The following is a 24,120-nucleotide window of genomic DNA, read 5'->3' as shown; positions in this document are numbered from 1 at the left end:
ACCCCTATCTGTGCTGCCTCTGGTCAACCTTCTGCTTCTGGGTTTCCACACAGACTTCCATAGCATTAAGAGTCTTTCTCATCCAAATAAGCACATTTTTAGGGATGGTTTAGGCTGAGTGGAACACAGAGAGGAAAAAATGGAGTAAAAAAAAATGTAAAAATTTTCTTATGAACCTGGATTTTTTAAAGTTATGCCACAGCATTTTCCCCTTTCAGCATTCTCTCCTCCCAGTTGGTATAAAATAAGCAGCAGTATCCTCCTCCTTTGCAGCCTCTCTCCTCTGCGTGTAGCCCTTGGTTTGTGCAGAGGAAGTTTTAACCCTCTATGAGATGAATGCCAGGAATCGTTTTAGGATGATTTACCAGAAGTCAGCCAGGAAGCTGACATGGGCCTGTTTGTAAAGGAAGAAGTACAGAGCCAGGGCATTCTGTGTCACTGTGAGAATGCACGTTAACCTTCGATAGAGAAACAGTTAATATTATTATCCCGTTATCACACTTTCAAATGAGAAATTTAACCTCACATTTGGCCACTCCTATATCCCTCATGGGTGAAGAGCTGTCGCTGGTTTTGTGCAGAACCAGTAACTGTTAAAAAGGTGAATGAAGCTGCTCCCCAGTCCCCACGCTCCCTCAGCTTCCTTCCCAAGCACAGGCAAGATCAGTGGTTTTGTTATGGTCAAGCAGTGACACGAGCTTGGAACCAAGTGCCTTCTTTGGTCCTCTTAATGTTAATTCATTCCCTAAACTACTCATTTTTTTTTTCTGGGAAACAGACATTTTAAATTGTAAGCTACCAGAAGACAGAGACTGCATATTTTAAGCTATCTGGTAAAATGCCCAACTCAAAGCAAGGGAAATATCAACCTGGAAGAAAAGAGACCCGGAATCCAGGTTTGACTCTGCCACTAACTCTTGCAAGTCATTCTGCACAATGAAGGAATTGGATTGTATGAAATCTACGGTCCTTTGTATTACAGCTCTAGGCTTATTCACCTGAGAACTATTCCTCAGCGAACATGAACTAACACCGCTGCGGCGCCTTTCCATCACAGGTACCGCTACCGCACCACTCTTTCTCAGCCCTGCCAGGCACACTCTGCTCAGCTTTGACAGACCCCAGCTCAATTTTGAAACCGTAACTGGCCTTATTTTTATTGCCTTTATTGAAGGCTATGGGACTTCATCATTACTAAGTGTTTTGGCTATGTTTTCTCAGTCATGAGAGATCAAAAAGCAATTGTCAGCCAGGTGCAGTGGCAGTCTCCTGTAATCCTAGCTGCCAGGAGGCTGGGGTGGGAGGATTGCTTGGGCTCAGGAATTCGAGTCCAGTTTGGGCAGAAACAAACAAACAAGTGGTCATTTTCTAAATTAACATTCAGAAACCCCAGCAACGGTGTATAGTTCTAGAGAAAGGGGTGTTGTCAAGGAATGAGATACAATGGTGTTCTATTTCTCCATTCATGTTTTCAGAGCCTTTAAAAGAATGATGTGATTATTATTTAAAAGACTCTGATATTTGGAAAAAACAAATATCATCAGGGTGCACTGGCTGTACTGGTTTTTTCGCCAAGGGCAGGAAACAGCTTGGCCAACCTGAGAGTAAAATATGCTTCTCCTCAGCAGCTAAGCTTGTTAGCCTCCCCATCCGGTGGTAGGAACAGCGTTGCATGCATAGTATAGACATGCCAATGCTTGCTCTTTTTCCAGAGATTTTAAATATTTCTCCAAATTTTTAATCCCACAAAGAGATCCAAGATAGAAAAAAGATTATGTTTCAAGGTTTCCACCATCTTTTTCCCTCAAATTTAATTTTTTTCCCTAGCCAACATTACCCACGAACATTCTCAGGGAAAGGAAAGCTCTTAGCCCATCAACTTTTTGATGCCCCTCAGGAACCCACTTTTGCCAGAGAAGATTCTAAGTGGGTCACTTCCTTTTTCTGGCTTCACTACAAATTCCATCCACACATTTACCCTCTATCCTATTTTCAGTATTGAATGGCCAACTCAATTCCATAAGGCCTTGATTACATCCAGTTAAGGTCACAGTTGTTACTTAAAAGCAGTGGTCTTTTTGCCCCCCTCAAAGGCTATTTTTTATCCCAACCTCCACCCTTGCCTCCCTTTTCCTTTTCCCTCTCCTTCTTCTTCAATAGCGCTGTGTTATGAAGGACCTGGCCACACACAGAGAATATTACAGGAATAAAACCTGGAAAAGAGCACACAGTTATGAAACATTAAACTTCAACTTCTCTTTATTTTGCTCCCTGAATTCTCCTCCCCCTCCAAGAAAACATGAACCTCGACAGATTTGTGGTTCATGTTATCTTCAGCTGTAAAAGCCAGCTGAACCAACAGAGCAGCCCTTCTCTGTTTCCTGCTGCCTAGAGGTTTCAAAAGGAGCTACTGTAAAAGAGCGGTTACCTCTTTGGCCTTATGGACGACTTTTTTAGAAAAAACAGATTCAACTAGAATCAGCCAGACAAAAAACTGTACATTGTAGAGTTCTGTACAAATGAAATCAATTAATATTGGGAGTTCTTCCATGCCAATTAAAGAGAGGATAGGCAAGGACAGAAAAGTAAAAAAGTGCCTGAATGCTGTTTTTTAAAGAAGTGATTAAAGAAAAAAGTTCAAGGATTTGTCCATTTCTTCAGTCAGCCCCAACTTATGAACTTCAGTGGGAATTTGGCCTGAGGATAGATTGCCACATCAGACATTGATTCCATTAAAGCTAACCCATTTCAAGGTGTCACCCATTAATTTATTGACTGCAAATAGGAATTTTGCCCAAGGCCAGAACTCACAATTGGTCCCAGTTGACCTGAAATGGATTTCCACAAGTGGCTGGGGAAAGGGAGTCTCTTTTGAGAACGTCTCTTCTTTGGTCCACTGTCTCTTTCTTTATCCCCTCTTCCCCTTTATCACATTAATAATGGAGCACTCAAGGAGCTTCATTAGTCAAAGGCATACAAACAGCTGCTCAAAGGATTTGTGACTGGATTGATCCTAAAGCTGCCAGTATAGACATTATATGTCAAAAATGACTACGTGAGCTTATCAGCTGCTTTTCAATTTTGACATCATTCTCTTTTCTTTCTGGCCCATTTCATGTTATTGATTAAGTGTCCATTTAGTAAAAGAAAAGACATTACTCTTACAGAGTGGCTCTTTGCATTATGTTGAAAGTCTTGGTTTATACATGTTTTCATATAAATGTAAAATTACTTTTTACTCCTGAAATACAAAAGAGAGGAAGAATATTAAAATAGTATTTTTCTAGTATATGTGCTGCTGAGGCGAGCAGTAAAATAGTATTTTTCTGTGTGATGCCATATGTAGCATTCTTAATCAATAGTCTCACTGAGACAGGAAAATGAATACAGTAGTCATTTTATGAAGCTGGGAAATGGGCTAATGTTTTGCTAAGATTAAACAGTGTCTCTTCTCTCCAATTCTTGGGCCACTTTTCAAACCTGGCATGTAGCTGAATTCAAGCTGCCTTCATAAGACCTGAAGATCCAGAGGCTAAAAATCAAATTATTCTACCTTAGGGAAACAATTGCATAGGGCACACAAGGAAGCATATATAAGAATGCAGCATTTCTTTACAGTAGCAAGAAACAAACAATAACCTGGAAACTACTTACAGATCATAGAGGAATGACTAAATAAGCCATGATCCATCTAAGCCACAGAACACTACAAAGAAGTTCAAAGGAATGAGATGGAATTTACATACTAATAAGGATCCATCTCTAAGACATAATTTTTAAAAATATATTGTTTATATTAAAAAGACATAATTACATACATGAAACAACACTATAGTTGCTACCTAGAAAATGTCTGTTAAGAAAATGTAGTAAACTGATTGGGAGAGGTTGGGAAGATTTGAGATTAAGAATAGTGGTGAAAGCCAGGCACTGTAGCTCATGCCTGTAATCCCAGCACTTTGGGAGGCTGAGGAGGGGAGGATCACTTGAGGCCAGGGGTTTAAGACCAGCCTGACCAACATGGTAAAACCTAATTTCTACTAAAAATACAAAAAAAAAATTAGTTTAGCATGATGGCATGCTAAACCTGTAACCCCAGCTAATCAGGAAGCTGAGGCAAGAGAATCGCTGGAATTCAGGAGGTGGAGGTTGCCGTGAGCCAAGATTGTGCCTGAGTGACAGAGCAAGACCCTGTCTTTAAAAAAAAAAAAAAAAAAAAATGGTGATGAGGCAAGGGGAATTTAGCCTTGTACATAATATTTTCATTTTTTTACAAAAAAACTGTATCCATGTTATTCATATAACTCAAATTTAAGTCCTTTTAAACGGTCACAGTATTAAGTGGTACTTTAAAAGGCACTGACTTTTTGCATTGCCTATTTAACTAAATCCCAATATTGTCCTGAAAATCAGCTATTTTTATGAGAGTTATTCAGTCCTGAGGTTCTGTTCTAAAGGAGCAGTGGGAAGAAAGAGGATAAACAAGCTAGAATTTGAATTAAACTTCAACATGGAATAAAACACCAACTTCCTTCCTTCTCCACCCTCTCTTGGATCTGAGCCCACCACTGTACTTCTCAGTGGCCACCCTACCCATCCTGAGAGGCAGAATTCTAGAACCACAAAGCACCTTAAAAACCTTTCCTTCGACCCCTCATGTTTAGGTGAGAGTGCTGGTTTGCTCAAGTTAGAGTCTGTTGCTCCTGCTGACTTGTCCTATTCTCTATGACCTCATTTTGTAACCCTCTTTCGGGAGTGAAATGGAGTTGGGCTCAGTCCTTTCTATTCGACTGGACAGAACTCCTCTCACTAATTAAACAGAGAAAACTGGTGCTTTTTCAGAGCTGTTTACTTCCATTCTCTGGGGAATTAGTTTGTTTAACTCTATTTTCCAGATTCCAGTTCTACAGAACTCAATTTCTTTAGTTTATCTCTTTTTAACTCTCAGTCTCTCTCCCCATCTCGCCCTCTTTCTCTCTCATCCTTTGTTTTATTTTTGTCTCTCAATCTCTCTGTTTCTCTCTGTCTCCATGTATTTATGTTTCTTTCCAACCTTATTCCTTCTGTCATTGTTCTCTTTGTTTTTTTGGAAAGATGTTCTACAAAGTAAATATTTGTGCAATAAATTTTAGTAATACTTTACTAATAAAAAAAATGAACTCAAAAGAAGGTAAGACCAGAAGGTAGATTCAGTTTTAATGAAGTGTTCTTCTTCTATCTTGCTTTTATGTTGTTCCTTTTTATCTCTTCATCAAGGAAACTGTATTCCATCAGCCCTCAGAGTATGATAAATAACTTACAAGGATGCACAATTGTGCATTATTTTCTTGACAGGGTCTCAACTCTGATAGGTATTACCTACATTCTTTAAATGGTTCCCTGAAGAACTAAGCCCTGTGCACACTCAGAAATACAAAAGTACACAGGATAAAATCTCTGGAGGTGACTAGTCCGATCCATTGTTATTTCCTTGCAACAACAGTTTGCTTATGAAATTCAACTACTTTCAACATGGCATAAGCAACTGAGGAACACATGTCAACACTCTCCTTGTGATCTGGAGCCTTCCACAGTAGTTCAGTAAACAGTGCATGTCTCCAAGTGAGCTTTTGGGCATTGTAGCCCTTCATGGGCTACAAGAAGAAATGGTGGTGCTCATGCGGCCTGGGAGGGGCACCAACTGTACTGAAGCTGTGGCTTCCCAGCCTGCTTAAGAAACCTTTTTGCCAAGTGCATTTCCAAAGAGAATTCCAAAGGGAATTCCATAAAGGGACATTTCTCAGGTACTGAATCCTTTGAACTTGAGCATTTTGGCATTTTCATTTACATCTGCTTAAATAGATACATGACCAGCATTTATCAGTCTAGCACTTGCTGTACCATTCTTCCTTCTAAATTGTAAAAGGAATCTCTGATAAAATTATGATCGTTTTTAATACCTGACAGGCTGTGACCTGTAGAAAGCTCAGAGTTCTGACAGAAATACAAAATCAATTGAGTTTCATCTGAACCATTCTTTGCCTTTTGAGACCCTTTGATAAATCTCAGATGGAAATTCTTCAGTCCCACAAAAGCTTAGGAGGGCAACTTTGATTTTTGACTTTACCATGTAATTGGGGTGGCATTTTTATTGATCAGTTGTTCGCTAGATCAGTGGGTTTATTAATCTGTTTTTCTTTTTTTCTTTTTTTTTTTTTGTTAATCAATGAGAGCTTGTTATGTCGCTCAGGTTGGCCTTGAACTCATAGCCTCGCCTCCTCAAGCACCAGGACAACTGGCCGGAGCCACCGCGGCTCCCATTAATCTGTTTTTCTAATCAAGTAACTTGACAGGACTTCATTTAAAAATGATTGTAGTTTCTGTAACTGGGCTCACCTTGGGCAGAGATTATAGGTTACTGAAGTCAACATTTTCTTGTAAAGACCCCATACAAGCAGGCCAACAATCCAGTAAAGTTGGGAAAATTGGGGAATGTAACATGGCTACCATCTTCTCACTTTTGAAAGACTGCAACTAGCATTGCAGAAGGAGAGGGGAGATTAATCTTTAGGATAGATCTTCCTAAAACGCAAATCCTATCATTCTTATACCCTGCATGAAATCCTGAAATACCTCTCCATTGCTCTAGTATAAAGACTGAAAGACTCACCATAGCATCCAAGATCTTCCAAGCCTTGTCTACCTCTCTAGGCCTATCCTTTGCTCCTCACATTGTAGACTCTGCCATCTGACTACTTGCTTTGAAGGCACTCATCAGCCTCTCTTTTCTTTCTTGGCCTTTAAACATGATTGTCCTTCTGCTTGGAATGCCCTTCCCTTGCTCTTCAGCGGGCTAAACCTTATTACCCTTTCTGGGCAGTTTATTACCTCCTTCGCACTTTTCAAGCATTCATGGCGTTTCACCCACCATTTAAAAAATGTCCATCTATCAGTGATGGGCAGCTGTCAAAAGAACAAAATAAATGAAAAAAATAATGTTCATCTATCTCTGACTCTAGATTGTATATACCTTGTGAACAGAAATTGTGTCTTAACTCCCAGTGTTTAACTCCATTGCAATATCCATCATAATACATCACACATTTTTTTTCTCCCTAGTATTTATCCAACTCTGGAATTATGTTGCTCGATGTCTGTCTGCCCAGCCAGGGCAACCTCTCTGACAGTTTGTCTGGCCCATTTATAGCACCGAGAACAGTTTGGGGCACACAGTAGCCATTCAATAAATATTTGCAGCCAGGCACAGTGGCTCATGCCTGTAATCCCAGCACCTTGGGAGGCCAAGGCAGGCAGATCACCTGAGATCAGAGTTCAAGACCAGACTGGCCAACATATAAAAACCCGTCTCTACAAAAATACACCTGGGATGGCAGGTGCCTGTAACCCCAGCTACTTGGGAGGGTGTGGCAGAAGAATCGCTTGAAACCTGGGAGGCAGAGGTTAAAGTGAGCTGAGATCGTGTCATTGCACTCCAACCTGGGCAACAGAGCGAGACTCCATCTCAATTTAAATAAATAAATAAATAATTGCTTAATTAATTGTATCTACAAAACCTAACACAGGGTCCAGCAGGTACTTAGACTTCATCAAATCCAAGGAACCACTGATGGTGAAATGCACTGCAATTTTATATACCATTAAAAAAGGTAAGAAAGGATGGAAATGCCTCCAGAAAGTATAACATAATGCTTAATAAAACAATGACAATATAATTTCTTTTGGAATATTTTTCTATTTGGTATAAGAGACATATTTAGTCACAGATATTTATCTTATCTCTTACACATACATAAAAAGAAAAATACAAACAAAAGTAATTGGGTCAATTTTCTAGATTTTTTTTTATACGTGTGAGCCTAAATTTGCTGAATTACCTTTCAAATTAAGTGATCAGTGTCCCTGACTTTCCCACAGTATCTATCTTCTGTGCCATCTAGAGTGATGGTGCTACACTACTTCTTAAAAGAGTACTCCACTATTATCCCTGGGAATTTTCATCCAAGCCACTGACACCCACCATTAGGCAAGTTTGAGGGTTAGATCCTCATTGATTTTTGCTGAGGGTTAGATTTCAAACAATGGCCCTGATTAATGTGCCTTCTTCAAACACAAAGTTCAGTTGACAGAAACACGGATGGGTTCAGTTATCCAGTTGTGCCACCAGAAAGCACAGCCAACTAGTACATCATGATTGCGTCTAGCTGACAGTATTTGTAAGCCACCAGCAATGTTAAAACTGATCAGGCCAGGTGCAGTGGCTCATACCTGTAATCCCAGTACTTTAGGAGGCTGAGGTGGGCAGATCACCTGAGGTCGGGAGTTCGAGACCAGCCCGACGAGAAACTCCATCTCTACTAAAAATACAAAATTAACTGAATGTGGTGGCACATGCCTGTAATCCCAGCTATTCAGGGGGCTGGAGAATCTCTTGAACCTGGGAGGCAGAGGTTGCAGTGAGCCAAGATAGCGCCATTGCATTCCAGCCTGAGCAACAAGAGCAAAAATCCATCTCAAAAAAAACAAACAAACAACTGATCACAATCTTAGAGTTAATAAAATGTGACTATGTGTCTGACTTAGAATCAATGCAATATAATATTAACAGTATATGCTTAATAAGTATTGCTGAATGAGTGAGAGGCAGCACTTTGACAAAGAGGAAGCACACAGAGAAACAGATCTAGGAAGTTACTCCTGAATGTGTAAATAATTTCATCGTCAAACTCTTCTCTCAATTACTGAAAAAATACTATGTGCCAAGCCCCAATGCTTGATTTATTTATATATATCTCATTTAATTTAATAATATATACATAATTTCCAGGTGTTATAATCAGTTCCCAAAGTGAACTGTCTATTTAGCTATTATTCTGTTTCCAGAACTCTACATTGACCTAGACTCACATCAATATCACAATGAACATTAATTTTCATAATTTTGCAATCAGAAAATATCTTTATAACCATTAAGAAAAGATGTCAAAGATATTCTATAATTCCAAAAGACTGGTAATCTGTGAATTGTGCACATATTTTTAATTAAAAATGTTTATTAAATTGAAATTTTCTATATGGTTTCAAAAATCAACTATTAGAGCCAGCTGCAGTGGCACATACTAGTAATACCAGCTACTTAGGAGTCTGAGGTGAGAGGATGAGCTCAGAAGTTGGAGAGTAGCCAGCACCATAGTAAGACCCTGTTTCTAAATTAATAAATAACCTTTTAAAAGTCACCTATTAAACTGAAATCCTAAGACCTATGTTCTTAACTCAAAGATGGGATAAGCAGCTAGAAAAATTAATTTCAGTCTTGGATTTGAAAAATACTAGAATGGCACAAACAATTTGAAAATATATCTTAAAATTGTCAAAATAATTGTTGAAACAAAATCAAATTTAATTATCTCTAATTTAAAAATACTGTGTAGGCATGCTATGCAGGACAGGCATTAGGAGACTAGGCGTCGTACTCCCAAGTCTAAAAATTACTCAGTTCCGTAAAATCTCCACCCACGTCAATTTAAGAGCAATTCTCCTAAAAGCAGGGCTGTGTGTGTAAGTGTGTGTGTGTGTGTGTTTGTGTGTGTGTGTGTGTTTTACCAAAAATACCCAATTATCAGATCGGTGATATTGACAACTCTCCTGATGATGATCTTTCAGCAAAGATGTTGGCCTAAGTGATGTGTTAATGCTCACTTCCTTCTAGCCACAGAGCCTTGGCCCCACAAGTTGCCTGGAGGCAGCTCTGACCTACATGCAGTCAAATCATCCCAGTCACAACAGTCTCCAGGGTGATTTGAAGTGTGGGTGGTTGACATCTAAGGAATAAGTGGAGAAAGTTCTGTGGCTGGTCTGACAGTAAGGAGGCTAATTCCTGAAGGGCAGAGTAATAATATGTCACTCATTCCTATGAGCCCCTGTGGTTTTCAGAGCCGGATCCGGTGTGTTTTCTGCCACAATCTTAGGAAGGCAATTAGTGGAGAGAGAAATGGATGGGAGTTCTCCATGCCTGCCAACATGCACCCAACAGTAAAGGCCAGCTTTCAGTTGCCTTCTCTGGTCACTAGCCATAATGTGCATGGTGGTCAGGAGCTCTGTATTCATATGGTGAGAGCGATGCTTTGGGGTTTTGCTTGTTTTTTTTAATATTAGTGTGGGCAGCTCTCAATTGGATTGTCAAGCTAATTTATATAGCAGCACGAAAACCCTGCATTTACAATTAGATCCCCGTTGAAATGGAACTATCCTTACTAATGACATGAGAGTCTTTCTGATTGGGGTTGGAGATTAGAGGCATTTATTGACCTGTGTAAAGCCCAATGCAGGAGAAACCTATATGATATGGCTTGGATGTTCGTCCCCTCCAAATTTCACATTGAAACGTGACCTCCAATGTTGGAGGTGGGACCTAGTAGAAGGTATTAGGTCATGGGGGCAGATCCCTTACTAATGGCTTAGTTCTGTTCCCCTTGGTGATGAGTGAGTTCTTGCTCAGTTAGTTCACATGAGATCTGGTTGTTCAAAAGAGTCTGGAGACCAAGCACAATGGTTCATACCTGTAACCCCAGCACTTTGGGAGACCAAGGCAGGAGGATCACTTGAGTCCAAGAGTTTGAGACCAGTCTGGGCAATATAGTGAGATCCTGTCTCTACAAAAGACAAAAAAGAAATTAGTTGGTCATGGTGATACCCACTCATGGTCCCAGCTACTTGGGAGGCTGAGGTGGGAGGATTGCTTGGCCCCAAAGCTGCAGTGAATCATGATCGCACCACTGCACTGCAGCCTGAGTGACCGAGTGTTTTTTAAAAAAAAAAAAAAAAAAAGAAAAGAAAAAAGTCTGGGACGTCTGGGACCTCCCCCTTTTCTCCCTTGTTCGTGCTCTCACCATGTGATACGCTGGCTTCTCTTTTCACCTTCCACCATGATTGTGAGCTTCCTGAGGCCCTCACCGGAAGCCAAGCCAATGTTGCTGCTATGCTTCCTGTACAGCCTCAGAATCGTGAGTGAATTAAACCCATTTTCTTTATAAATTACCCAGCCTCGGTATTTCTTTATAGGAATGCAAAAGGGAGTAGCACACCATACCTGGGGAGAAGGAGGGAATCTATGGAACCCAGGAGAGAAAAGAAAGCACACTCCTGGGGGAACCTCTCAGTGGCAGAATTCCAGGCTCCAGTGGTCCATGTTCATCCTGTTGTCAAGGCCAATATCCCCAGCAGGCACAAAGGGCACAGGGGCTAGAGACCCCACAATTTGTTTAGGGCCCATGGACAGAATTTTATTTCTTTAGAAATCAGAAGGAAAAAATGAAGTTTTCGGTCAAAAAACATGTTTTATGTAATGTTATACTAATATCTTCACCTTTATTCTAACCTAGTCATAAAATATACATTTTACTTTTTTTCTAAGGGGGAAGTGCCTACTGCTCCTGAAAGTTACCACTCGGCCCTGCCTGTGGTATTAAGTTAAATGATATGATATTGTTGACAACCAATCATTTCAGGTCTGTGAAGCAATTTTGATCTACTTAGTATATATCTCTTGGATGACCCTTTCCTAGTCTGTAGAAAATCTCAACTCAAGCCAGGTAGAGAAAGTAATCTATTCACTTCTCTTTTTCCTTTTCCTCTCTCTCCTTTTTCTCTATGTCTTTTACCTATTCCTTCTATGTGCTTACTGGCTAGTGATTTTCTCTCTCTCTCTCTCTCTCTCTCTCTCTCTCTCTCTCTCTCTCTCTCTCTCTCTCCCCCCCTCTCCCTCCCTCTCCCCCATCTCTCTCTCTCTGTCTCCCTCTTTCCTTTCATCTTCCCCTCTCCCTCACTCTCTCTCCTTTCTCACCTCTCCCTCTTTGCCTATTTTCTCAGACTTTCTAATGGAACCAGAAGATCAGTCATCTATAGTGCTCTGGGCTCCCAGAGGACCTTGAACTGTTGCAGGCACTCACTGTGTTCTTTCCACCCTCAACGCTATCTCTACCCTCTTTCTCTAAGTCATAGATTAGTTCCAGAAGAGATCAGAAAGACCAGGTGAACTCAGATCAGGGATATCTTAAAGCTCTCTGGGGGTTGGGGCAGGAAACAAGACCTAGACACAGGCTAATTTCTTTCTTTCTTTTTCGTTTCACAAACAGAGTCTCATCCTGTTGTGCAGACTGGAGTGCAGTGGCACAATCATAGCTCATTGTAACCTCAAACTCCTAGGCTCAAGCAATCCTCCCCACTCAGCCTCCTGAAGATCTGAGACTACAGGTTCATATCATCAAGCCTGAATAATTAAAAATAAATTTTGTCGAAACAAGGTCTCACTATGTTAACCAAGCTAGTCTTGAACTCCTGGCCTCAATTGATCTCTTGTTTTGGCCTCCCCAAATGCTGGAATTACAGGCATGAGCCACTGCTCCTAGCCAGACTAATTTCTTAAACTGTTTTGCTCCTCCCACACTCTTTCTCTATCTTTAGTTGCTGGGATTTTTACCTGGTATGGAAAGTGGGGAGGAAGGAGAAAAAATGATTCTACCTATTTGCTTATTCTTGAAAAATGTTCCCATCTTAATATTTAGGACAAAAATTTTGATATTAAATTTCTTTTGCAAGAATTTGCTTTTTTTACCTTCTGATCCCATCACTGAAAACCCTTGAAGAAATGAATGCCCTCTCATCTAGCTGTGTAAATAAGAAGCCATCATATAAATAAGATAAATAGGGAAATAAGGACCATGGCATAGAGCACATCTGCTATAACTTCTTCTGTGACTCTAGCACAAATACTAATTAAACCCATTAGGGCCAAGCCACAGAGTTGGCTGTCATGGTGATTCTGTGAATAGGGCCCTGCCCTCAAGGAGCTACATTTAGTTCAGAAAAGTAATGTACATAAATAATACAAGAAAATGAGCATAAATAAGTACGGAGGAAATGCTCAGTGGGGGATTGATAGAAAAGCAGCCAGTATCCAGGCTTCCCCTTGGCGATGAAAGGAGCTTAAAAGCTATTCCGTGGTCACAGTTGATGGATTATCCACTCCAGTTTGTGGTCCAATGAGAAGGCTGAGTGACTTCTGTTAAAACCCAGCCCAGAAGTGTGGTTACATATTCAGACTTAGAGAAGTACTGCAGAGCCTGGAGAAAGAGGACACTTTCAGGCCAGGTGAAAAAAGAAAGGAATGACTGAATTCTCATCACAGGGAGCTGTGAAGGGAGAAGCAGTCAGAGATTCCATGGATTTGGTTCAGGGCTTTCATTTATCGGAAGATGTCAAAAAACCTTTGCATTACTGGCTCTCAGAAATTCTGCGAGAAGGCTGGGCGCGGTGGCTCTTTGTAATCTCAGCCCTTTGGGAGGCCGAGGCAGGCAGATTACCTGAGGTCAGGTGTTGGAGACCAGTCTGGCCAACATGGTGAAACCCTGTCTCTACCAAAAATACAAAAAATTAGCCAGGTGTGGTGGCAGGCACCTGTAATCCCAGCTACTTGGAAGGCTGAGGCAGGAGAATCGCTTGAACCCAGGAGGTGGAGGTTGCAGCGAATTGAGATCGCATCACTGCACTTCACTTCATCTAAGAAAAAAAAAAAAAGAAAAGAAAAAGCAAAACTCTGGGGGAAGAAAATGTGGAAGGAGGTCATTATCCAGCTTCTAGAGAGAGAGTAACAAAAGCAAAATTAGCTTTGAATTTATAACAAGTCATTAGTTCAACAAGAACTGCAGAAAAGGCACAACATTCCATTTTGTGCCAACTTTGTCTGGACTTAAATGATGAATTTGGAAAAGAGAGGTGGAGTTGTGGAGTGGTAAAGCATTAAATAACCAACCATGACTAACCTCTGAGTTTAGCCTGAATGAATTCACTCTGGAAACAGTTGTCATCAAAACAGAGCTTACGCAAGACTCCCAAAAGTGCTACATGTCACAACGTATAACTACAAATCCAGGCTTTGTCTGCAAGGTTATAATCAACTGTCTGTGGTGTCGCATTTGGTATGGTTGGCTAACATGGAATGGTTGCTCCAGGTGATTTCAGTTTTTATGAAAGTAGAGTATGGTATGTATTTTATTCACTCAGTTGTTGAAGGTAGATTTGTGTAGTCAACAGAGTTTTTGTGGCTGCTGTTGCTTTTAATTCAAAGAACATGCCACAGCAGAATACAGCTACCTTTTAGTACAGACCCAAATTCTTTTTTTTTGAGATGGAGTTCGCTCTTGTTACCCAGGCTGGAGTGCAATGGCGCGATCTCAGCTCACCACAACCCCCGCCTCCTGGGTTCAGGCAATTCTCCTGCCTCAGCCTCCTGAGTAGCTGGGATTACAGGCATGTGCCACCATGCCCAGCTAATTTTTTGTATTTTTAGTAGAGACGGGGTTTCACCATATTGACCAGGATGGTCTCGATCTGTTGACCTCATGATCCACCCGTCTCGGCCTCCCAAAGTGCTGGGATTACAGGCTTGAGCCACCACGCCTGGCCCAGACCCAAATTCTTATTCTAGTTCTGTACTGAGCTAGCTGCATGAGACATAATTACTTTATCTTAAAACAAGGCCCCTTCTAGTCTTAGAGTGTTATAATTACCCTGTTTGGTTATTGTGAACAGCCTGGTAGGCACTTTTCTCTGAGAAGATAGGGGAACAGCTGAGAAACACTGTAAGACACCATTAAATCTACTTACCACTGAAGGTAGAAAGAAAATTAATGAATTAAGTAGGGATTCTGTGAATTTCTTTCCTACTTTTTTCCTTATCCACTAATACTAGCTTTCAAAAAAAGGAGGGGGGAGTATGTAAAATCAACTACTATAAAGGAGTGAGCCATAGGATATTCAAACCTAGTACTTCTCCACTGAGCCCATACACCAAAATACACATACAGATAGAAGTTTCAACCCATGCTTGTGGTATTTTGAAAATGAGCCATGTATTTAAGAAAGATCAAATTATAAATATTAGCTATATATTAGAGCTAGGTGTAGACCAGGGTTTCTCAGCCTCAGCACTACTGACATTTAGAATGAATAATTCTTTGTTGTAGGGAGCTGTTCTGTGCATTGTACGATGTTTAACAGAATCCCTGGGCACTGCTCACTCTATGTCAATAGCAAACTGTCCCACCCTTCCAATTTTGGTAACCAAAAATGTTCTCAGGCATGATCAATATCTTCTGGGTGATAAAGTCACCCTCCTTTAAGAACCACTGGTCTAGACAAAATGATGAGGGATACTATGAAGTTTTATTTTGTTGTGCCTGCCCCTGCCACCTTTCCTGCGTCCTGCCTCAGTCATTTTATATTCATTTATTTAAGAGATGTTCATTAAATAAGAACTATGTGCCAGGTACTGTGCTAGGAGATCAGGATATAGTAGTGAAAAAGAGAATGGTCACTAATTGTGGAGTTTACAATTTCATAAGGGAGACAATGTGAAATAAATAATTCTAAAATAACAAATCACACAAAACAGAAATACAGGTTACCTGCACACACGACTATAACCACTGCTTCCCCAAACATATTAATATTACAGTAGATGGTTTAAGAAGAAATTAATCTACAAAAGAATGATAATAGTAGAGGAGTAGAACAACAGTTTTGAAAACTAGGATGTAGGCCAGGCATGGTGGCTCATGTCTGTAATGGCAGCACTTTGGGAGGCTGAGGCGGGTGAATCACCTGAGGTCAGGAGTTCAAGACCAGCCTAACTAAAAGAACCCTGTCTCTACTAAAAATACAAAATTATCTGGGCATGGTAGAGCATGCCTGTAATCCCAGTTACTCTGGAGGCTGAGGCAGGAGAATTGCTTGAGTCCGGGAAGTGGAGGTTGCAGTGAGCCAAGATTGTGCGATTTTATAAAAGAAAAGAAAGGAAAAGAAAAGAGAAAGAAACAAAAAGAAAGAAAGAAAAGGAAGGAAGGAAAGGAAGGAAGGAAGGAAAGAAGAAAGAAAGAAAGAAAGAAAGAAAGAAAGAAAGAAAGAAAGAAAGAAAGAAAGAAAGAAAGAAAGAGAAAGTAGGAAGGAAGGAAAAGATGGAGGAACTAGAGTGTGGTAATGTAATGAAAAATATGTACTTGACCTCTGCCTCATTTCTGCCACATAGTTCAGAAAACCCTCAGAATCTGTGAAGTAATATGTGTCTTTTGTATGCTAATAAGGTTACTAATGGCTGGGGGCACTTAGAAAACCTCAAGATAGGGGATAGTTGCCAGCAGAACCAATCAAGTGATTAGAGAAGCTTAAGGTTGAGTTAATCAACAATGGTCGATGATTTAATCAGTCATGTCAACATAATGAAGCCTTTATAAAAACACAAAGGGACAGGGTTTGGAGAGCTTCCAGGTTGCTGAACATGTAGCGTATAGTGAATCCAGAAAAGGCATGGAAGCTCTGCACCTCTTCCCCTATATTTTGCCCTATGGATCACTTCCATCTGGCTGCTCCTGAGTTGTAGCCTCTTAGAATAAATTAGCAATAGTTAAAAGTGTTTCCCTGAATTCTGTGAGCCATTCTAGCAAAAAATCAAACCCAAGGAGGGGGTCATGGCAGCTGTGGGCTGCTATGGGACCAAGGCTAACTGCACTCTTCATAGCTTCCTGCCTGCACTGCTCCAGCTGAGAGGGGCCCCACTCTCCCCAGTGGCAGGCCCACTGCTGGTGCCATTCTGAGAGACTAGCCTCTAAAGGTCTGCATCCTGATCTAGGGCCAGGGCTAATGGTGCCACTGCCACCACCAGGCCAAGGAGAAAGGGGAGGCTAAGCACTCCCACGCATCTGTAAGACAAATCCCATTGCTGCTGCTGTAGGCTGCATGAGACCAACGCATGATGACCAATCTACCCACAGCTACCTGCCTGTGCTGCTTCAGCTGAGAAGGACCCTGCCCTTCCCAATGGCAAGGCCATAGCACAGAGAACCTATCCTCCAAAGGTCTGCATAATGACTTAGGGCTTGGGATGACCCTGTCCCTGCACCACCAGGCCAAGGAGGGAGAGGGGAAGCACAGGTATTTTCATGTACTTCGAGGACAAATCCCACTAATGCTCCTGCAGGCTGCTATGAAACTAAGGTATGAGCAAACCACTCTCCACAGCTACCTGCCTATACTGCTCCAGCTGAGAGAGGCCCCACCCTCCCTGGTGACAAACCCACAGTACAGCAACTGCTGCCCACACTTGAGTATTACCCTGGTGCCCTGGAGATCATCCCCACCCTCGGCCATCACAGTCAGCTCCTAAATGTACTACTGGGGGCATGAGTACAAGTCTCCCATCATAGTCTCCTCCACCAACTACCCAAGCATACTGTCCAGAAGCCTAGAAATCATCCAGTGCAGTCCACCTCGTTGGCACTTGAACACTACTCGCAGGGTCTAAGGTTCAGCCAAAACAACTTGCCAATACCACTACAGCTGGCACCCAGCCTGTCACAGCAAATGCCAATAGGAGTACAGCCCACATGGGGTTGCTCCATCACTGGCACTGCCATCACCCATATCATACCAGCTTCCAGTGGTCCAAGAACTTGCCCACATGCCGAGCCCCCCAGTGGCACTACCAGCACCCAACCAAGCCACCTGGAGGCCCAAGGATCAACCCTCCTGGACCCAATAACACTGGTGCCAGCACAAGATGCCTTGAAGCCAAAGAACAGGCATGCTAAGCTCACCACTGCCACCACTGAGACCTGGTGACTGGCCCATGGCATCCTACTCCACAGCAAAACTTCACCACAGTCTCAAATAATAACCACATCTTAAGCCACTGAGTAAATCACAGATACCACTGATACTGTTTATAGCCAGAGAAGTCATACAGAAATTACAATACTGCATGCCCCAGAAAGAAAAGCCAAAATGCCCTACCCAATCAACAACATTATATACACCTTCAGGAGAAAGTCCTTCCCTAAGAAAACAATTTCAAAAAATTGGAAGAAGCAACAGTTATATCAGTTAAACAAATATCAACATAAAAAGGCAAGGAAATATGAAACCTCATGAGGAACGTAATTATTCTCCTGCAACATATCCCAATCAAAAAGAAATATATAGGCCAGGCTTGGGGCTCAGGCCTCATGATCACTTGAGGTCAGAAGTTCGAGACCAGCCTGGCCAACATGGTGAAGCTCCATCTCTACTAAAAATTAAAAAAAATAGCTGGTCATGGTTCCAGGTGCCTGTAATCCTGGCTACCTGGGAGGCAGAGGCAGGAAGAATTGCTTGAACCCAGGAGGGAGAGGTTGCAGTGAGATGAGATCACACCACTGCACTCCAGCCTGGGCAATAGAGTAATGTCGCAAAAGTAAATAAATTTATACAATTCTGAATAAAGAATTCAAAATACTGACTTTAAAGAAGCTTATTTAGATACAAGAGAATTCTTGGAGAAGTCAGATAAACAGTTCAGAATATGAATCAGAAATTTTCTAAAGACAGACATTTATAAAAAGAACCAAACAAATTCTAAAAGTGAATAATTCATTGAGTAAAATACAAAACACATTTAAAAACTTCATCAATTGACTAGATTGAGCAAAATAACGAATATCAAAAATTTAAGACAGGTCTTTTCAAATAATCCAGTTAGATAAAAATAAAGAAAATTAAAATAAGGAGTAAAGCTTATGTGACATTGGGACATGTAAAGAGATCAAATCTACAAATTATTAATATCCCCAAAGGCAAATAAAAAATAAAAGAAATCGAAAATACAGCAAAATAATAGATGACAACTTCCCAAGTCTAGTAAGAGTTTTAGACATTCTGATACAGAAAATTCAGCAATCCCAGGATGATACAATACAAAAAAATTCTTCTCCATGGCACAGCATAGTTAGACTGTCTAATGTCAAAGATAAAGAGAAAATTCTAAAAACAGCAAATGTGTCTCGTCAACCATAAAAGAAACTCCATCAGACCAACAGTGGATTTGTCACCAGAAACCTTAAAGGCCAGAAGAGAATGGGAAGATACATTCAAAGTGAAAACAACAACAACAACAAACAAACAAAAAAACTGCTAGCCAAGAATATTAGATCCAGCAAAATTATCCTTCATAAGTGAAGAAAAAATAAAGTCTTTCCCAGACAAGCAAATGCTGAGGGAATTCATTACCACTAGATCAGCTCTACAAGAAATGCTCAAGGCCACCCTAAACCTGGGAGCAAAAGAATGTCATCTCCCATCATGAATACACATCAAACTGTAAAACTCACTGGTGAAGCAATCGCACAATGGAGGAAGAGAAAGGATTCAAATGGTACCACTATAGAAACCCACCAACCCACAATGACACACAATAAGAAGAAAAAAAAAACAAACAAGAATATATTGAAAACCAGAAAACAATTAGCAATGTGACAAGAACAAAGCCTCATGTATCAATAATAACCTTGAACATAAATGGATTAAATTCTCCAGTTAAAAGATAAAAAATGCTTGAATTGATATTTTTAAGTGATTCAGCTATATGCTGCTTTTGAGGAATTCATCTTACCATCTTACCATAGACTGAAAGTAAAGGGATGAAAAAAAATATTCCATGCAAATGGAAACCAAAAGTGGGTAGGAGTAGCTATATCAGATAAAACAGACTTTAAATCAAGAGTAGTTTAAAAAAAAGGACAAGGAAGATAATTATATATTAATGAAAGGGTCAATCCAGAAAGAGAGTACAACAATTCTAAACATATACGCACCCAAGACTGGAATATCCAGCTTTATAAAGCAAACATTCCTAAATCTAAAGAGAGAGACAGATAAACTGTAGTACAGTAATTGTGGGGGATTTCCCAGCACCCTACTCTCAGCATTACACAGCTCATCTAGACAGAAAATCAACACAAAAAATTAAATTTAAAGTAGACTTTATTTAGTCATTTACAGAACATTCTACCCAACAATTGCCAAATATATATTCTGCTTATTAGCACATGGAACATTCTCCAAGACAGACCATATGTTAGGCCACAAAACAAGTTTCAGAAAAATTTTAAAATCAAATTCAAATCAAGTATTTCCTCAGATCACAATAAAACTAAAAAATCAATACCAAGAGAAACTCTCAAAAGTAGGCAAATATAAGGACATTAAACAACATGTTTTTGAATGACCATTGAGCCAATGAGGAAATTGAAACAGAAGTCAAAAAATTTCTTGAAACAAACAAAAATACAACATGCAAAAACCTGTGGAATACAGCAAAAACAGTGCTAAGTGGGAAGTTTATAGCAATAAATGCCTACACCAAAAAAGTAGAAAAATTACAAATTATCATTCTAATTATGCACCTTGAGGAATTAGAAAAGCAAAAGCAAATTAAATCACAAATTAGCAGAAGAAAAGAAATAATAAAAATCAGAACGGAACTAAATAAAATAGAGACTTAAAAAACTACAAAAGATCAACAAAATGAAATGTTGGCTCTTCAAAAAGATAAACAATATTTAAAAACCACTAGCTAGGCTAGTCATGAAGAAAGATTTAAATAAAGTCAGAAATGAAAAAGGAAACATTACAACTGATATCACAGAAATACAAAAGATCATCAGAGACTGTTATGAACAACTACACACTGACAAACTGGAAAACCTATCAGATATAGATAAATTCTTGAAAACATACAACCTACCCCAATTGGGCATGAATAAACAGAAAACCTAAACAAATCAATAACAGACAGTAAGACTGAATCAGTAAGACAACAACAGCATAAAAGCCCAGGACCAGATAGATTCACACCTGAGTTCTACCAAAGGTACAAAGCACTACTATCAATCTTCTTGAAGTTATTTCAAAAAATCAGAGAGGAGGAAATTTTTCCTAACTCATCTATGTGGTCAGCATCACCCTAATATCAAAACTCAAGGAGATGACAAAAACGAAAACTACAGAACAGTATCTCTGAACATAGACACAAAAATCCTCAACAAAATACTAGCAAACCAAATCCAATGGAACATCGAAAAGATAATTCCCCCAGGCCTTGGCAGAGTATATTATCTTTTTGATGTACTGTTGGATTTGGTATTGGATTATCACATCTGTAACCCCAGTGTAATATTGGGGTTCAGGGTGCCCTCAGCTCCCCTGAGAGGATGTTTCTCCAGATTCTTGGTCTCCTGCCCTCTCAAGAATGAGAGAGGGGACCACAGCACAGTGCGCAGTAAATGCTGGACTCAAAAGTGTTCGTAGAAAGTGATTTATTTATTTATTTTTGAGATGGAGTTTTGCTCTTGTTACCCAGGCTGGAGTGCAATGGAGCGATCTCGGCTCACGGCAACCTCCGCCTCCTGGGTTCAGGCAATTCTCCTGCCTCAGCCTCCCGAGTAGCTGGGACTACAGGCACGCGCCACCATGCCCAGCTAATTTTTTGTATTTTTAATAGAGACGGGGTTTCACCATGTTGACCAGGATGGTCTCGATCTTTTGACCTCGTGATCCACCCGCCTCGGCCTCCCAAAGTGCTGGGATTACAGGCGTGAGCCACCGCGCCCGACCAGAAAGTGATTTATTTAAAGAGAGAGAGAAACAGGAGAAGGAGAGAAAGAAACAGCTAACTCTCACACTGAGTGAGAGAATTTAGAAAGATGGATTTCCTTCTCACACTGAGAAGAAGGGAATAGAGAGATAGAGTTTAGGAAGGGAAGATAGGCTTCCATGAGAGAGTGTGGAAGGAGACTCCAGAGGGAAAATCTAGGATAGAGAAAAACCGCTTCCACGAAGGGAGTGTCCATGGAAGGGGATCCAAACATGGAGTCCGAAGGGCTGTGGAAGAAGGGGACTTTTAAGCTGGGAGGAACCCCCACCTTCTCTAAGACCCCAGGCCAATGAAAGGGGTTCATTAGAACTTCCACTGGAGTGACTAACTCCTAGTTTCTTCCTGTGCCTGTGAAATTTAAACACAAACTGTTAAATCTCCCAGATGGAGAGAGATAGGAGTGGGGGGCATGGTGCTAGGAAGTTCTTGCCCTCAAAACTATGTCTCCTGTGGATCTGGAAAGAGAACACATTCCCTCATCAGCACTTTGAGAAGCTAAGGCAAGGCAGTAGGATTACCTAAGCCCAGGAGTTCAAGACCAGTCTGGGCAATATAGTGAGACTCCATCTCTACAAATAACAAAAATTAATCAGGTGTGGTGGCATTCACCTATAGTCACAGCTATTCAGGAGGCTGACGTGGAAGTATCACTTGAGCCCAGGAGGCTGAGGTTGCAGTAAGCTAAGATCACCCCACTGCACTCTAGCCTAGGCAATAGAAGGAGATCCTGTCTCAAACAAATACAAAAAACAAAAAGATAATATACCATAATCAAGTGAGATTTATATCAGGGATGCAAGAATGGTTCAACATATGCAAGTCAATAAACATGATATATTATGTCAACAGAATGAAGGACAAAAACCACATGATCATCTCAATAGATGCAGAAAATCATCTGATAAAATTCAACATGGCTTCATGATAGAAAACTCAACAAACTATGTATAAAAGGAACATACCTCAAAATAAGAAAGGCCATATACAACAAACCCACAACTAAAATCATACTGAATGTGGAAAAGTTGAAGGCCTTTCCTCTGAGAACTGGAACAAGACAAGGATGCCCACTTTCATTACCCCTATCCAAGACAGTGCTGGAAGTCCTAGCCAGAGCAATCAGGCAAGTGAAAAAAATAAACAGCATCCAAATTGGAAAAGAGGAAGTTAAATTGTCCCTCTTTGCTGTTGATGTGATATACCTAGAAAAACCTAGACTATACACACACACACACACACACAAACACACCCCTACACCTCTAAGATTTGATAAATGAATTCATTAAAGCTATAGGATGCAAAATCAATGCCCCAAAATCATTAGCATTTCTACAAAAATCAAGAAAGCATTCCCATTTATAATAGCTACAAACAAACAAACAAACAAAAGCCTAGGAACATATTTAACCAAAGAGGTGAAAGATCTCTACAAAGAAAACTACAAAATACTGATGAAAGAAACTGAAGATAATACAAACAAATGGAAAAACATCTCAAGCTCATGGATTAGAATTCATATTGTTAAAATGACTGTATGGACCAATCCAATGAAATCTACAGATTCAATGCAATTTTAATAAAAATGCCACACCATTTTTTTTACAGAACTAGAAAAAATAATCCTAAAATGCATGTGAAACCAAAAAAGAACCCAAGAGCCAAAACAATCCTGAGCAGAATGAACAAAGCTGGAAGCATCACATTGCCTGACTTCAAAATATGCCACAAGACTATAATAACCTAAACAACATCATACTGGTATAAAAATAGACCAATGGAACAGAACAGAAAACCCAAAAATAAGGCCACATATTTACAGTCAACTGATCATTGGCCAAGGCAACAAGAACTCATATTGGAGAAAGGACAATCTCTTAAATAAATCGTGCTGGAAAAATAAGATAGCCACATGCAGAAGAATGAAACTGGACCCCTATCTCTCACCACATACAAAAATAAACTTGAAGTTGATTAAAGACTTAAATGCAAGCTCTAAAATTATAAAAATACTAGAAGAAAACCTAGCAAAAACTCTAGTGGGCATTGGTGTAGGCAAAGAATGTATTACCAAGACTTCAAAAGCATAGATAACAAATAAAAATAGACAAAAGAGACTTAATTAAACAAAAAGAAAGCTTCTGCACAATAAAGGAAATAATCACCAAAGTGAAGAGGCACCCTGCTGAATTGGAGAAAACATTTGCAAACTTCATCTGACAGGGGACTAATATACAGAATATACAAGGAACTCAAACAACTCAACAGGAAAAAAAAAAAAAGCAACAAATAATTCCATTAAAAAGTAGGGGAGGCCGGGCGCGGTGGCTCAAGCCTGTAATCCCAGCACTTTGGGAGGCCGAGGCAGGTGGATCACGAGGTCAAGAAATCGAGACCATCCTGGTCAACATGGTGAAACCCCGTCTCTACTAAAAAAAAAAAAATATATACAAAAATTAGCTGGGCATGGTGGTGCATGCCTGTAATCCCAGCTACTCAGGAGGCTGAGGCAGGAGAATTGTGTGAACCCAGGATGCAGAGGTTGTGGTGAGCCAAGATCACGCCATTGCACTCCAGCCTGGGTAACAAGAGTGAAACTCCGTCTC

General features: G+C 40.3%; 1 long non-coding RNA gene across 2 annotated transcripts in view; it reads right to left on the bottom strand.

Annotated features, from left to right (window-relative positions):
* Positions 1–3,843: 3,843 nt before the first annotated feature.
* LOC103791908 (uncharacterized) overlaps positions 3,844–24,120 on the bottom strand; it is a 107,783-nt gene continuing 87,506 nt past the window's right edge. For both annotated transcript variants that reach the window (XR_008480122.2, XR_008480123.2), the window contains 2 exons: positions 10,557–10,649; positions 3,844–6,942 (listed from right to left, as the gene is read on the bottom strand). This is a non-coding gene — a long non-coding RNA (uncharacterized LOC103791908). The remainder of the gene's footprint in view (positions 6,943–10,556; positions 10,650–24,120) is intronic.

The sequence above is a fragment of the Callithrix jacchus genome, chromosome 3, assembly GCF_049354715.1.
Source record: "Callithrix jacchus isolate 240 chromosome 3, calJac240_pri, whole genome shotgun sequence".
NCBI lineage: Eukaryota > Metazoa > Chordata > Mammalia > Primates > Cebidae > Callithrix > Callithrix jacchus.
Note: the sequence above shows the minus strand (reverse complement) of the source record. Positions and strands in the feature narration are given on the sequence as shown.